The sequence below is a fragment of the Theropithecus gelada genome, chromosome 11, assembly GCF_003255815.1.
Source record: "Theropithecus gelada isolate Dixy chromosome 11, Tgel_1.0, whole genome shotgun sequence".
Taxonomy (NCBI): Eukaryota; Metazoa; Chordata; class Mammalia; order Primates; family Cercopithecidae; genus Theropithecus; species Theropithecus gelada.
The window spans coordinates 46,410,393-46,425,443 of record NC_037679.1 but is presented as its reverse complement, the minus strand read 5'-3'; the positions used below and the strand labels follow the sequence as shown (position 1 = coordinate 46,425,443).

Below are 15,051 nucleotides of genomic sequence, written 5' to 3'. Positions count from 1 at the left end.
TCAAAAGGTTTTCTTTAATATCATAAAATATTTTCATGGACAATTGAGCTAGCAAACACACATGCACCAATGTGCGTTTTGACAAGAGTACCCCCTACCCCAACTCCCACACCAAAGTGGACATGAGACTGGAGAAAAGAATACAGCAGATGGAACAGATAGAAGAAAAAAAAAATCAGTAAAAAGGATAGAATATAACTTTGTGCTTGGTTATTTTCCTATGTCACAACAAAACAAGACATTTCGGTGCAAATAGTTAATCTTTCCTCTTTTTTTCCATTTGGTGGAGAAAAAATACTTTTTCTATAATAAAATACATAGTTTTTTGTTTTTTAACATAACTGTTTTTTTCTTTTTTGCAGAAAATAATTTTGTAAACTGTCACTTCCCAGGCAGGGAGGCTGGATACCACGTGGGCCCCAGCTTGCCCGATGGAAGCTGGGAGCTGAAACCAAACCTAGGCAGGAGATGGGTGATGGTGGAGGTGCAAGTCAGGGCATGGCGCATGGGACGAGGGCGGCTCGGCGGGGTGGATTAGAGGTCACTCTCGCCACACAGCACTGTGGGGAAGGACATGTAGTCCAGAGCACCTGGCATGGAATTGGGGCCAGTGTTGGGGGCCATCTGTGCGATGCAGTACTCTGCCTGCTCAGGCGGCAGCTCATGATGCAGCTCGTACACGGTAATGTAGTCCTTGTCCCCAGCCAGGATCTTGAAGGAAGCCATGACTTGGTCTGCTGTATCTGTATTGGCTGTCTCACGGGACATGAAGTCGATGAAGGCCTGGAATGTCACTACCCCCAGCCAGTTGGGGTCCACAATGCTTATGATGCAGGCAAATTCTGCTTATCCCTGGGGGTCATTGCCAATATCATAACCCAAGCCGATGAGGCAGGCTTTGAACTCCTCGGGACCCAGTGTGCAGAGTGATCCCAGTCAACATGGTTGAAGGAGGCCTGGAATTCATTCATCTGCTCCTGGCTGATGCCCTTGGCATCCCAGGTCATGATCTGGTTCTCCACCTCATTGATGGTCCTGGCGATGGTGGTGAGCAGCTACTTCTAGCCCACATGGATGTGCTCCATGGTGTAGTTGGTGTGCTTGTTGCCAAAGATGAGTGCCTCCTGGATGAGCTGGTGGTCACCCTCCAGCTGATCCATCTTTGGCTTATAGTTGAGGATGCTCTTCTCATACTGCCGCAGGTGGCTGAGCTGGTCCTCCAGGGTCCCGTGCATGTCAATGGAGATTCTCCCGATCTGAGAGACAGTTGTTTTGTGATTTCTGTTCTTTTACATTTCCTGAGGAGTCTTTACTTCCAACTATATGGTCAGTTTTGGAATAAGTGTGATGTAGTGCTGAGAAGAATGTATATTTTGTTGATTTGGGGTGGAGAGTTCTGTAGATGTCTATTAGGTCTGCTTGGTGCAGAGCTGAGTTGAAGTCCTGGATATCCTTGTTAACCTTCTGTCTTGTTGATCTGTCTAACGTTGACAGTGGGGTGTTAAAGTCTCCCATTATTACTGTGTGGGAGTCTAAGTTTCTTTGAAGATTGCTAAGGACTTGCTTTATGAATCTGGGTACTCCTGTATTGGGTGCACATGTATTTAGGACAGTTAGCTCTTCTTGTTGAATTGATCCCTTTACCATTATGTAATGTCCTTCTTTGTCACTTTTGATCTTTGTTTGTTTAAAATCTGTTTTTTTTCCAGAGACTAGGATTGCAACCCCTGCTTTTCTTTGTTTTCCATTTGTTTGGTAGATCTTCCTCCATCCTTTTATTTTGAGCCTATGTGTGTCCCTGCACGTGGGATGGGTCTCCTGAATACAACACACTGATGGGTCTTGATGCTTTGTCCAGTTTACCAGTCTGTGTCTTTTAATTGGGGGCATTTAGCCCATTTACATTTAAGGTTAATATTGTTATGTGTGAACTTGATCCTGTCATTATGATGTTAGCTGCTTATTTTGCCCATTAGTTGATGTAGTTTCTTCCTAGCATTGACGGTCTTTACAATTTGGCATGTTTTTGCACTGGCTGGTACCAGTTGTTCCTTTCCATGTTTAGTGCTGCCTTTAGGACCTCTTGTAAGGCAGGCCTGGTGTTGACAAAATCTCTCTCAGCGTTTGCTTGTCGGTAAAGGATTTTATTTCTCCTTCACTTATGAAGCTTAGTTTGGATGGATATGAAGTTCTGGATTGAAAAAGTCTTTTTTTTTTTTTTTTTTTTTAAGAGTGTTGAATATTGGCCCCCACTCTCTTCTGGCTTGTAGAGTTTCTACCAAGAGATCTGCTGTTAGTCTGATGGACTTCCCTTTGTGGATAACCAGACCTTTCTCTCTGGCTGCCTTAACATTTTTTCCTTCATTTCAACCTTGATGAATCTGACAATTGTGTGTCTTGGGGTTTCTCTTCTCGAGAAGTATCTTTGTGGTGTTCTCTGTATTTCCTGAATTTGAATGTTGGCCTTGCTAGGTTGGGGAAGTTCTCTTGGATAATATCCTGAAAAGTGTTTTCATACTTGGTTCCATTATCCCTGTCACTTTCAGGTACACCAATCAAACGTAGATTTGGTCTTTTCACATACTCCTGTATTTCTTGGAGGCTTTGTTCATTTCTTTTTACTCTTTTTCTCTAAACTTCTCTTCTCGCTTCATTTCATTCATTTGGTCTTCAATAACTGATACTCTTTCTTCCACTTCATCAAATCAGCTACTGAAGCTTATGCTTGCATCAAGTAGTTCTCGTGCCATGGTTTTCAGCTCCATCAGGTCATTTAAAATGGTCTTCTCTATGCTGTTTATTCTAGTTAGCCATTTATCTAATCTTCTTTCAAGGTTTTTAACTTCCTTGTGATGGGTTCAAACATCCTCATTTAGCTTGGAGAAGTTTGTTATTACTGACCTTCTGAAGCCTACTTCTGTCATCTCATCAAATTCATTCCCCATCCAGCTTTGTTCTGTTGCTGGCAAGGAGCTGTGATCCTTTGGAGGAGAAGAGGCACTCTGGTTTTTAAAATTTTCAGTTTTTCTGCTCTAGTTTCTCGCCATCTTTGTGGTTTTATCTACCTTTGGTCTTTGATAATGGTGACCTACAGATGGAGTTTTGGTGTGGATGTCCTTTTTGTTCATGTTGATGCTATTCTTTTCTGTTTGTTAGTTTTCCTTCTAACAGTCAATACCCTCAGCTGCAGGTCTGTTGGAGTTTGCTGGAGGTCCACTCCAGACCCTGTTTACCTGGGTATCACCAGCAGAGGCTGCAGAATGGCAAATATTGCAGAAGAGCAAATATTGCTGCCTGATCCTTCCTCTGGAAGCTTCATCTCACAGGGGCACCTGGATGTATGAGGTGTCAGTCAGCCCCTACTGGGCAGTGTCTCCCAGTTAGGCTACACAGGAGTCAGGGAACCACTTGAGGAGGCAGTCTGTCTGTTTTTAGAGCTTAAACTCCATGCTGGAAGAACCACTGCTCTCTTCAGAGCTGTCAGACAGGGACGTTTAAGTCTGCAGAAGTTTCTGTTGCCTTTTGTTCAGCTATACCCTGCCCCTAGAGGTGGAGTCTACAGAGGCAGGCAGGCCTCATTGCACTGCGTTGGGATCCACCCAGTTTGAGCTCCCTGGCCACTCCTTTTAACTACTCAAGCCTCAGCAATTGCGGATGCCCCTCACCCAGCCAGGCTGGCACCTCACAGTTGGATCTTGCAGTGCTGCGCTAGCAGTGAGAAAGGCTCCGTGAATGTGGGACCTGCGAGCAAGGTGCAGGATATAATCTCCTGGTGTGCCATTTGCTTAGACCTTTTGAAAAGCACAGTATTAGGGTGGGAGTGTCCAGATTTTCCAGGTACCATCTGACACGGCTTCCCATGGCTAGGAAAGGGAAATCCCCTGGCCTCTTACACTTCCTGGGTGAGGTGATGCCCCACCCTGCTTTGGCTCACCCTCCATGGTCTGCACCCACTGTCCAATCTGTCCCAGTGAGATGACCCAGGTACCTCAGTTGGAAATGCAGAAATCACCCATATTCTGCATCGATCATTCTGGGGGCTGCAGACTGGAGCTATTCCTATTCAGCCATCTTGGAACGATTCCCAACTATTTTTTTAGTAAGCTTACAAGTCTTAGGCCATATTTCGTCTACTCACTTTCCCAAACTCTACTGCTGTTTTGTCCTTCATTTTGCTGTAGCCAGTGCCTGCCTGCCTGCCTTCTTTCCTTCCTTCTTCCTTTCCTTCTTCCCTTCCTTCTTCCCTCCCCTTCTTCCCTCCCCACCCTTTTCTTCCCTTCCCCTCCCCTTCCCTCCCTTTTTTATCTCTCTCTGTTTCACTTGTTTTTTGGGACAGGCTCCCTGTCATCCAGGCTGAGTGTAGCCATGGTGCAATCCTGGCTCACTGCAGCCTTAACTTCCTGGATTCAAGTAATCCTGTTGCCTCAGCCTTTCAAGTAGCTGGGACTACCAGTGTGCCACTGAACCCAATTAATTCTAATTTTTTTTATTTATTTATTTTTTTGTAGAAACAGGATCTCATTATGTTGGGCAAGCTGGTCCTTAGCTCTTTCTGTGCCTCTTTTCTGTGTGCAAACACAATGTATTATTTCTCCTTTCAACCTTTTCCCTAAAGGCTCCTCCCTCCTATAACTGGTTTCTTCTCCTCATTCACATTTCAGAATGGAGGTCGATTCCTCCAAGGTCTCTTTTACCAATTTGAAAGGGAATTTAAGGCCTTAATCTTGGTTTCTCTCCATTCTCTATCTTTCACAACACTTTTTGTAATCAATAATCTTCTTGTTTAATGATAAGGGAACTCATTTATGCTCTGTTAATCTCAGTAGAATTTAAAGGCAATCAACACTTACTCATTGCTGTTTGCTCAGCTGTGGGCACAAAGAAAATGTTCAACTCATATTTGCTGGAAAAAACATATTTACATGATATTATTCAAGCCTACCATATGTACGTTTGTGGGATACAAACGTTTGTGGGATACGTTTATGGGATAGCAAGCTTGCCATATTTACATTTGGGGTGGGATAAGAGAGCTTTAGGTGCCTGGTAGTGTGGTGCTGCCATAGTCTCTTCACTGATAGTCTCACACACTTACTCAAAAAAATATAGAGCCTTTTCACAAGATGATGAAGAAAGAAGCTCCTGAAGCCTCCTAAAGCCAAAGCGAAAGCAAAGGCTTTGAAGCTCAAGAAGGCAGTGCTGAAAGGATTCCACAGCCACAAAAATAAAGAGGATCTGCACATCACCTACCTTCCAGTGGCCCAAGATACTGAAGCTCCAGAGGCAGCTCAAATATCCTTGGAACATCATCCCCAAGAGAAAGAGACTTGACCACTATGTCGTTATCAAGTTGCTACTGACCACTGAATCAATAAAGAATATAAAAATCAATAAAGAAAATAAAAGATAATGCACTTGTATTCATTGTGGATTTTAAGTCCAAAAAGCGCCAGATTAAGCAGGCTGTGAAGAAGCTCTATGACACTGATGTGGCCAAGGTCAACACCCTGTTTGGGCCAGATGGACAGAAGGAGGCATATGTTTGACTGACTCTTGATTACAATGCTTTGGATATTGCCAACACAATTGGAATCATTTGTATTGAATACAGCTGGCTAATTCTAAATATATATATATATATATATATATATATATCTTTTCACCAGAAAACTAAAACATAAATAGGAGAACTGTTGGCCATATATTTGTCTTTCAAATGACACTTTCAACTTGGTCATGCTTGATTAGACAAAGGTATGTAATCAGGCTGGGCTAAACAGTTTATTTCTTTTGAGAATTTGCAGTGAGACAGAAATGTGATGTTAGAACCTGAGACACATTAATAATGACACTTCAGATTTAAGGATTACAATACCCTATTGCTAATGTAATGGTGGCTTACTTCATTTTTGAAGTCTTTCTATTTTCATTTTACTTGAATTTTTTTCCCACTCTCTTTAATATGTTTCAATAAAATTTATTTTTTTCTGAAAGTTGTGTTGAAGTGGGTTTATGTTGCTTTAAAATAAGAAAGTCCTACAAAAAACAAAAAGCAATTAGAAAACCTATAAAATTTCTATTTAAGTCTATATGAAGAAGGTTTGAAGATAAAATAGATTCACTCACTAGTGCAAAGAGGCTAAGATATCTTAATATTCATAAATATTCAATATTGCTTTGAATATATCAAGTTATGCAAGAATATAATTATCAAAGGAAGTAAGCTAAATGGATTTACAAATGTATCTGTGCTACATTTGGAAGTATTCTAGGTTAATTCTTTTAGTTTGATGGTACTTACTTTTTGGAATTTTGTATTAATCGTTTAAAAATGCTGCCAATGCTATTTCATTTGAGAGTTGTTGCTAAGGAATATGGGAATCTAAAAATATGGACAGACTGAAGAAAATTAGATTAACTTGTACAAATACACGTTAATATGTCTGGGGCATTATAATGTGAAACAGATTACATGAGAGGGAATTGTTTGGAAAACAGTAATGCCAAAAAATTTCCCTCAAGGATGATATGTAATAGGATCTTTTATATACAAACACATTATAATATTGTACCAACTACATCCATTAGTTGGAAGAATAGCAAGAGAAATCATATCATGGAGTGCAAAGCTATGGGTCACTTTTATGAAATGAGCAAGTAAATGTAAGTGATAATGAGAATGTTACTTATTTGAATTTATATGGCATATCCATCTGAATTGACTATATAACTACATAGTAATATATATTGTCTTGTCTTTATTATAAAATTGTGATTAATTTCGTTGATAAGTAGGGAAACTGAGTCATAAAATAAAAGCTCAAATGTCACCTTGATGTACTGAGGAAGTTCTCTTAACTATATTGCCCCCAATGACAATAGAGCCAATGCCTCCAAATGATAAAGGCACAATGGAAACAAAAAGATAATTAATAATAACAAAATCATGTAATCACCATTTATTGGTCCATTATATATAATCAAGAATTTCAGTAAAAAATATAATCTAAATTGTACCTTACCTGAGGTTTACCTTACATGAATGAGCCCTTTCTTACTTCCATAGAATATTTAAGAATACTTATTAGAATAAAAAAACCACATAATACAAATAAAATATTAAGATGGCTTAAATATAGTAGATCAGATTGAATAGTGAAAACAAGGATAAAATTGCATTAAGTTACTGAAGTAGTAAGAGAAAACTTGTAATAAGGAAATCTTTACCAGTAGAAACCTGATGCTTTATGTGTAGAGATATGAGTGTATATGAACCATGAATCTAATTTATAAATGGTGGGTAGGAGAAATTAATTTATTTTAAATAATTGGAAATGTTCTTTCTTCTTGAACAGTAGCAGTTTGAATGTGAGCTATAAAATTTGCTTGTTAAATATGACTAACAATTTAGTGCTTTGCAGCTACAACATTAGGAAGCATTTCTGAAGTGTAGACAGACACTAACATGTAGTTCTTTGTTTCTCATCCCATGATATAGGATATGACTATATCCTACCTGGAAATGATAACAGACTATTTCCATGTCTGTTACCCATTTATGAGCCCAGGTATCTTGTTTTCTCTAGTATCTTAGAGAAAATGTCTTGGCACAGAATAGCCTCCAATAACTGCTGTTATCACAAATAAACATCACTTTGTTCCTTCTTATCTAATTTTATGTTACCATATATATTGACTCTTTAGTATTATTTTTTCAATTAATTCCAAGTTTACAGAGATATTTTTCACCAAAAGTATAACACTAACAGTATTTCATATATATATATATATATATATATATATATAATTTTAAAAATGGACTGAGGAATTTAAATTATATATATTTATTATATATTTAAATATATATTATTTAAATTAAATTTAAATTATATATATTTATTATATATTTAAATATATTATTTAAATTAAATTTAAATTATATATATATAATTATATATATATAAAATTTAAATTCCTCAGTCCATTTTTAAAATTTATTTTGTTGCTGGACTCAAGTTCTCATTTATTTTGTTTTCATAACTGATAGTATGAAACAATGAGGTGATACTTCCAAAATCAGTTTACTGACCCATTCTCTTTAAATCTTATCATAGTAAGGTAAAAGACAGAGGAAGTGACAGATAAGGAGAAATGATATAACTGGTTTTCTTAAGCATATGAAATTTATTGTTCCTTTTCTTGCATATGACTTTCTGTGAATGTTTCCATAGATTTTTAGATTCGAACTTACTCTTTATTTATATTTTACATTTTTTACATTTTAGCAATAATGACCTTTAATTAAGAGAAAAAAATTCCATGAAATTTTTAAACAAATAAAAATAGTCATGTAGAAGTATAGAGTATTACATTTTTTAAGGGTCTCACTTTAGGAATTGGCTGTGGGTAACATGACTGTGAAATCTATCATCCAAAGAGGGATGATTTTGAGAGTAAAAGATGTTATAAATTTTGTAATTTTAAACCTCAGTAGTTCTACTGGGGAAATGGAAATATTTGGTCACTCTTGCTTTAGGGGATGGCCTTGACTTTGCAAGCTGAGAGGACTCAGAGATTGATTTAAAAGGCAGTGATATATTTAGGCTCTTTGTTCCACCCAAATCTCATCTTGGATTGTAATCCCCATAACCTCCATGATTCCCACACATCAAGGGAGAGATAAAATGGAGGTAGTTGAATTATGGGGGTGGTTTTCCTCTTTGCTCAGCAATTCTCCTCCCTGCTGCCAGGTGAAGAAGATACCTTGCTTCCCTTTTGACTTCCACCATGTTTGTAAGTTTCCTGAAGCCTCCTGAGCCATGATGAATTGTGTCAACTAACCCCCAACTTTTTTAAAAAAATAAACTACCCAGTCTTGGGCAATTCTTTATAGCAGTATGAAAACAGACCAATATGGTAAATTGCTACAAAGATACTCAAAAATGTGGAAACAACTTTGGAAATGGGTAACAGGCAGAAGTTGGAAGAGTTGGAGGGCTCAGAAGAAGATAGGAAATTGTGGGAAAGTTTGGAACTTCCTAGAGACTTGTCAAATGGCTTTGACCAAAATGCTGATAGTTATGTGGACAATAAAGTCAAGGCTGAAGTGGTCTCAGATGAAGATGAGGAACTTGTTGGGAACTGGAATAAAGGTGACTCTTGCTATGTTTTAACAAAGAGATAGGCAGCATTTTGGCCCTGCCCTAGAGATCTGTGGAACATTGAAGTTGAGAGAAGTGACCTAGGGTATCTGGTGGAAGAAATTTCTAAGCAGCAAACTGTTCAAGAAGCGACTTGGATACTCTTAAAATAATTCAGTTTTATGCATTCACAAAGATATGGTTTGGAATCAGAACTTATGTTTAAAAAGGAAGCAGAGCTTAAAAGTTCAGAAAATTTCCAGCCTGACTATGTAATAGAAAAGAGGAGAAATTCCTCAATAGAAAAGAGGAGAAATAGAAAAGAGGAGAAATTTTCTGAGGAGAAATTCAAGCTGACTGAAGAAATTTGCACAAGCAATGATGAGCCTGATGTTAATTGCAAAGACAATAGGGAAAGTGTCTCCAGGGAATGTTGGAGGTCTTCACAGCAACCCCTTCCATCATGGAGCTGGAGGCCGAGGAGGAAAAAATGGTTTCATGAGCTGGTCCCAGAGACTTGCTGCTTTGTGAAGTCTCAGGACTGCACTGTGTCCCAGTCATGGCTAAAGGGGGCCAAAGTGCAGCCTAGGCCCTTGCTTCAGAGAGTGCAAGCACCAAGCCTTGGTGGCTTCCACATGGTGTTGTACGTGCAGGTGCAGAGAAGTCAAGAATTGAGGTTTGGCAACCTCCACCTGGATTTCAGAGGATATTTGGAAATGCCTAGATGTCCAGGCAGAAGTTTGATACAGGAGTGGAGTCCTCATTATTCTAAGTGAAGTAATTCAGGAATGAAAATTAAATATTGTATGTTCTCACTTATAACTGGGAGCTAAGCTATGAGGATGCAAAGACATAAGAATGATATAATGAACTTCAGGAACATGGGGGAGTTTTGGGAGGGCAGTGAGGGACAAAAGACATACATATTGTACATATTGGGTACAGTGTATACTGCCCAGGTGATGGGTGCACCAAAATCTTGGAAATTGCCACTAAAGAACTTATCCATGAAACCAAAGACCACCTGTACCCCTAAAACTAGTGAAATAAAACTTTTTAAAAAAAGAATATTTACATAAGACTTTGGACTTTAGAGTTTAGAGTTGATGCCAGGTTGAGTTAAAACTTTTGAGGCTTTTGGGATGTATCTTGCATGTTAAAAGAGCATGAATTTTTTGGTGGAGGCAGTGACAGAATTGTGTCCCTCCAAAATTCACATATTAAAGCCTTAATCCTCAATGTGACTATATTTGAGATAGGGTCCTTATGAAGTAATTAAGGTTAAGTGAGATCATGAAGCTGGGTCTCTAATCATGGAAGATTGGTCACTTCATGTGAAAAGGGAGATAGAAAGAGACAGAGAGAGGTCTCAGAAAGAAAAGGTTATGTGAGAATACTGTGAAATAGTAGCTGCCTTCAAACCAAGAGTACAGGCCTCGGACTGAAACCTACCTCACTGGTACCTTGATCTTGGACTTCCAGCCTCCACAAACTGTGAGAAAATAAACTTTTAGTGTTAACGTTAGCCTGTGTATGGTATTTTGTTATGGCAGCCTGAATAGTCTAGGATACCACTTAATATATAGTTATCTTTAACCTAACATAATTTTATTGCAGTTTTATTTGTATTTTATATTCAATAAGTAATTGCTAGAACCTATTATAGGACAAATGCTCTACCTATGCCCTCTAAGTGTTTTTTCTGCTGCTTTCATTACTCATTCTTGGTATTTTTCTGCCTCTTTAATCATTCTGCCTCAGGCAAAGGACAGTCATTTTTCTGACTTGTAAATTTAGGAAAAGTAAACTGGGCATGTTCAATTCAGCTTCTACCTTTTTCTCTTTGGGAACAAATTGCTTGTAAGAGTACTTCCTCTCTACTCCACTTTGCTGTCAGTCAGATCTGGACAGGTTCCTGTGCCCTACAGAGTGGTGGGACTTGCCCCAATCTAGTATGCTTAAGTTGGGATAGCTGCCTGTTTATAGGGTTCAGTTACCAGGACATTGACTCTAACACAGTCTTAGAGCCTCCAACATAGTATATTTCAATAATAAAGACTTGTCGCAGGTGATTAAACTGCTATTCAATATCTGAAATTTAAAAAAGAAAATTTAAATATATTGCTTGGTATACTAAGGAAAAGATATATTAGCCAGGCACAGCTCCAAGGCAGAGCAGAGTACTGATGTTACAAGTGTTTGGGGTGGCATGAAGTACTAATCTGCTAGGATTAGTGGATTTTGAAAAGCTTATAGGTTTGATGCCATTTTTTGGAGGGGTTACTCAGGTGAGACTGTTGTGGATAGGCTGGCAGTCACAGATGTATATTTGTAGAGGGTGCTTTCCTGACTGGCGGATTTTCAGAAGGGAGTGTCTAATACTGACTGTTTGGTTGCAAAACCTAGTTGACATGATTATTCACAGAAATATCAAAATGGTATAAAACTTTTGATGAAACTGTTCTTGGCTATTTGTTGACATGGCTACAGAACAGTCTCTTTTTTTATTTTTTTAACTTGTGAAAACTTTTTAAAAAAATTAACCTGGTAACATTTTAATATTTCTTCTACTTTTATTCATTCTTGTATTTTTAAATTTGTTCAGAACTTAGTTCAGAAAAAGGGAGATTATTTATTGGGCTCCCATAAACCACTAGCAAACCCCAGTAATGCATTTTAAATGTTTTCTAAGTCACAGAATGGTGAAGGCCATAGAAAATTTTAGTACTATGGTTATAAAAAGAACTTTTCCTAAACGAAGTGTCTTTTGAAAATAGACTTTTAGATGGAAATTAATCACTAGGCTTTTTCAGCTTTTTGTAATTTCCCACAGCTTTTTCTTGGTCTCTTGATGATGCTTTCCATCTTTTCTTCTTACTCCATCAGCCTGAGCAAAGTTAAATTGTGTCAATAGCTTTCTCAAGGTTTCAATTTTTTTTCTCCCTCTTTCATATTCTTTTTATTTTGCTTGTGGCAAAATCATTTTCTTCATTGGGAATATAGATGTTTTTAGCAAGAAATAATCTTACAGTTTGCTTTGTTGCCTAGAAGCGTCAATGTTTTTCTTCCTTCTTTTTGATTCTTTTCATTGTTTTAACTCAGTATTCAATTTTTTCCAGTTTTCTAGCTTGTTGTTTTCACTTTTATAGCCAAAAATGTTTGCTTATATAACAAGTTTGAGAGCCTTAATTCCAAATCCAGCATTTCAGTGACTCCTCATTTCTCAGCTTATGATGTGTATCGTTTTTATATTTTCAAGCTCATTCTCACTTTTATACTCCTCATACCCAAGATTGGAGACACATTTTTAAATTTACAGTTTCTCCCACCTGGAAATTGCCCAACACTCACCCAGGAGCCATTGGTGTTGTTTATTTCATCATGTAAGTGTCATCTCATAGTTCTAAAATCAACTCAAGACTCACTACCACCTTCTATCTTTCTTGAGGCTTCCCTAATCCTTAACCCCTATCTCCAAGTAATAAAGTGAAACTGTATAGTAATTAAGATGTAGACTCTGGCTTTGTCACATGAGATCTATATGACACTTGGGCTAATTGCTTAACATCTCTGTGATTCAGTTTCCTAAGTGTTTCACCAGGAATATATCCTAAGAGTATCTTCCTTATAGGGTTGCTACAAGTATTATTTGCATAAATATAAATTTAGGACAGTGCATAGGTCAAAATAGTGCTTGACAAATGTTAAGTATTTGTTTAAAATGTTCCCACAGCAAGTTGCACATAATTTATTGCAATTTCTATATTTTAGTATATTAAAACATGTATTGTTGATGTTTCTCAATGTCAATTTCCTTAAATGTTTATCTCCTTGGATGTCAGAGAACCTGTTATGTTTTTGTATCATCTGCACCAAGAATGTGGCTTCACATGTAGACAGGTTCAGGGCAAGTTTATGGATATGATAAATACATACATATAAAATAAATCAATTTTAATACATATTGTAATTCAAACCAATGCAATTCAACAAATAGTTGTGAATGTCTGTTCATACAAGGCCCTTAGACCATAGGCTAAGGTCAACAATGAAAAATTTATGTATCTACTTTTAGGAAACTCACAATTTAGTGGATAAAACAGATACATAATTATTAAAAACATAAAAGTGAATGTTCAGTGCTTTTAGTATAGAAACCTAGATACATGTAGAGGAAGAGAATTAGTATATAAGATAATAAAAAACATAGAGAAGTTGACATTTCTCTGCGAAACTGGAAAATAAGCCATTCTTTAACTGTTGTTAGAGAATTTACTGGGTACTAGGAAGCTGGTAATTCCAGGGTAAAAGTAAAATGTAAGTAAATACATGGATGCATTAAATTATATATTATGTGCCAGCAGTGCCAAATTAACTCCGCAATGGGCGTATCAGCATACCCACAGATCACAAGATCCAAAGAAAATCATAATCATATATTTAAGTCAAATGTATGGGATGAGAAGTTGCTATTTTGACCCACATTACATTAGAAATATCAAGACAACATTAACTGAGAATAATTTCCGAATTAAAAACAAAACAAAAACAGATGTCGGAATCCTTTTTTTTTTTTTTTTTTTTTCCTAAGATAGACTTTCCCTCTTGTTTCCCAGGCTGGAGTGCAATGGCGCGATCTCAGCTCGTCGCAACCTCTGCCTCCTGAATTCAACCAATTCTCCTGCCTCAGCCTCCTGAGTAGCTGAGATTACAGACATGCACCATCACGCCCGGCTAATTTTGTATTTTTAGTAGAGATAGGGTTTCTCCGTGTTGGTCAGGCTGGTCTTGAACTCCTGACCTCAGGTGATCCGCTCACCTCAGCCTCCCAAAGTGCTGGGATTACAGCCGTGAGTCGCTGAGCCGGGCCCAGATGGCCTGTATTCTTGTAAATTATCTGAAGGTTTTGCAATACGGTCAACATACTTGCAAAACAATTACTAGGAGCTGACTAATGCCTATTCTATCCAACTGGCCCAAGACAGCCCTCCAGCTCGCCAGCGTTAGGTCACCTCTTCCTCCCTTTTCTCCTTGACATTAGGAGGAGTTTTACAAGTTAGTTCATCAGCATGCTTGCAGAGTTACTTGCTTTTACATCAGCATGCTTTGCTCTTTTACTTAACTTTTTCTGTTCTTGAAGATAGTTGAAATTATAGCTGTGGTACAGTATAATCAATGAAAAAAGAATTTCAGAGGTCTATTAAGGACTATGAATTCTTTTCTTTACCTCTCTTATGCCTTTCAAAATATTAGAAATACTATGGTTCTTTAATATAACTACACTATTTCTTAATTACATGTATAAGTAATTGCATTAATTTTAAAATAATATTTTAATTCCTTTTTAGAATTAAAAATATAATCCTATTTTACATTTCCTATGAACTTTATAATTTTAATAGTTATTCCCAAAATATTACATTTTGTGATATTCATAATTTCTAATTGACAAATTTTATTTAATCTATTTCCAATGATAGAACTAACTAAAAGGAATGATGACACAAACTCCTTTACAAAGTTCTCATGTATTAAAATTTAATAGTAATGAGATGGCAGTCAAAAAAAGAATTAAAAATATATTTGAAGCAATAAAGTAATTTATTTATTTAATAGACATTCTAAAGAGAAAGCATTGATTGATAACATTTATACTTATCTAAATACCATAATTATAGAAAATATATACATAATTTAGTCTCACTTTTTCCTCAAAGTTCAAACAAATTTATAGAAGTATTGTAACTTACCTCATATGGAGTTTATTTTTTCTTAACAGCTTCACCTCCATTGTCTGACTCAATAAAACAAATGTACATTTTACTTTCCTGTTGTATAAAAAATGATGTTTAAATACAGAAATGTTAAAAATTTTGTCCAAAAAAATAATGAACTGTGGCTTCATACTTAC

At 37.1% G+C, this 15,051-nt stretch overlaps 1 pseudogene; it reads right to left on the bottom strand.

Annotated features, from left to right (window-relative positions):
* Positions 1–358: 358 nt before the first annotated feature.
* Positions 359–5,307, bottom strand: LOC112634941 (annotated as a pseudogene).
* Between the last annotated feature and the right edge of the window lie 9,744 nt (positions 5,308–15,051).